This window comes from Austrofundulus limnaeus, unplaced genomic scaffold (genome assembly GCF_001266775.1).
Source record: "Austrofundulus limnaeus strain Quisiro unplaced genomic scaffold, Austrofundulus_limnaeus-1.0 Scaffold1015, whole genome shotgun sequence".
In the NCBI taxonomy this organism is placed as follows: domain Eukaryota; kingdom Metazoa; phylum Chordata; class Actinopteri; order Cyprinodontiformes; family Rivulidae; genus Austrofundulus; species Austrofundulus limnaeus.
Genome location: NW_013953417.1, coordinates 131,476 through 133,033, shown reverse-complemented (window position 1 = coordinate 133,033; position 1,558 = coordinate 131,476). Strand labels below are relative to the sequence as shown.

General features: G+C 42.1%; 1 protein-coding gene across 1 annotated transcript in view; it reads right to left on the bottom strand.

Moving 5' to 3' along the window:
* LOC106533767 (potassium voltage-gated channel subfamily KQT member 1) overlaps positions 1-1,340 on the bottom strand; it is a gene marked incomplete at its 3' end in the record, with an annotated part of 12,380 nt that extends 11,040 nt beyond the window's left edge. The window contains 1 exon segment of the mRNA XM_014030200.1: positions 1,009-1,340.
* Positions 1,341-1,558: the final 218 nt, after the last annotated feature.

Genomic DNA, 1,558 nt, shown 5'->3' with positions numbered 1-1,558 from the left:
ACCTTTGCCTTTGTCAGCATATTGACCATCAGATGAAACCGTGTGCTCCAGGACATCTCTCAGGGATTTCAGTGATCTGCACACCACCGACACAGACAGCCACCTCACTGTATGTGGCTGGGTGAACTTCAGTTCAGGTTCATCCAGTTGTTTTTGCAATTCATGCAGCTAGATAATTTTACTTATTAAAGCTCATAATCTTACCACTTGAAACATCACTAGCCCTGAAGCTGCTGGTAGACATCGCGGTTGGAATTATCAAAGGTTTTTGACCCCTGAGAGACACCGTAGMAMCTCCTTTGTGTTTGGAAGCGGGGGGTGGGGGTGGGGGGAGGACCAGGGAGGATGATTCAACCACTCAACCACTAGATGTCGCTGAAAACAATAAACCCTACACACTGTGCCTTTAAATATAAATATCATTACCACCTGTGCAAATTCAAAAGGTGGCACTAAGTAAACTAATTAGTTGAGAGTTGGTAAGTGTTGAACAAAGATTGTATTTATCACAGAGCTAATGTAACTTAAAACCAACATGCTGGGAAAATGACACAGAACATGTGACAGATTCAGGACAGCCTGACAACTGCACAAAACCCTTTCCCTCTTCTCAAACAGGCCCATGCTCCTGCTGCAGCTGAAGGTCAGACACAGGTGGTCACTGAAAACATGCTGGACCTGGGGGGCAGTTAGGCTGTGTTACCCATCGGAAAAAGTCTCCTGGGGGTGGAGGAGAGCTGCTGTTTCCCTTTGGATAAAGTTTCTACCTTTGTTAAGCTGCACACTCGTGTTGATGTTACACAGTGAAGTGATGTGGGTGGGGCTCTATAGTTACATATTGTCTGATGAGCCCAGAGCACAAATTAAATAACGGGATGAAGAAAAAACAATTAGTAAAGACATTTGATCTTTTAGGCAGTGTAAGGAGTCACTTTTTAAAGCACACTAACAAGATGGAGGAGAACCAATGAATCAAAAGCTGTGATAAATAATAAAAATACAATTTACCTTTAACTCCTTGATGAAGTTATCGGCGAATTTAGTCCCTGTTGAAAATAAAGGCACAGTTTCTTCTTCTAAGGTTTTTTATATTTAAATGGAGTCCATTAATACATGGCGTCCATTAAAAGTCATCAAAGTTCAGAAAATGTGGGGAATATCGAAAACAGAGAGGAAGCGCGTGTGTTTAATCAGCTGCTGCTGCTGCAGGACCTGTCTGCTCACAGAGCAGCTGCTGAGCCTGACCCGGTGCTGCGTTCAAGGTCTGGAGGAAATCTCACCGCCCAGTCGGAGCGTAGGGCAGACCGGGGACAGTTGCAACACGTTTTTACATTTGACTCTGTTCCTCAGAGATGGTTTGAATTAGATAAACCAAATTTTAACACAATAAACTTACATCTGTCTGTTAATAGTTAAAACCATTTATAGACGATTAAATCATGTACATTATTCACTATTTACATTTGAAAATGAAAAGTCAGGTGTTACAACTGACCCCGGGGACAGTTGTAACATTGTTTGGGGGTGGTTACAACATATTATTAATACAATATATTTC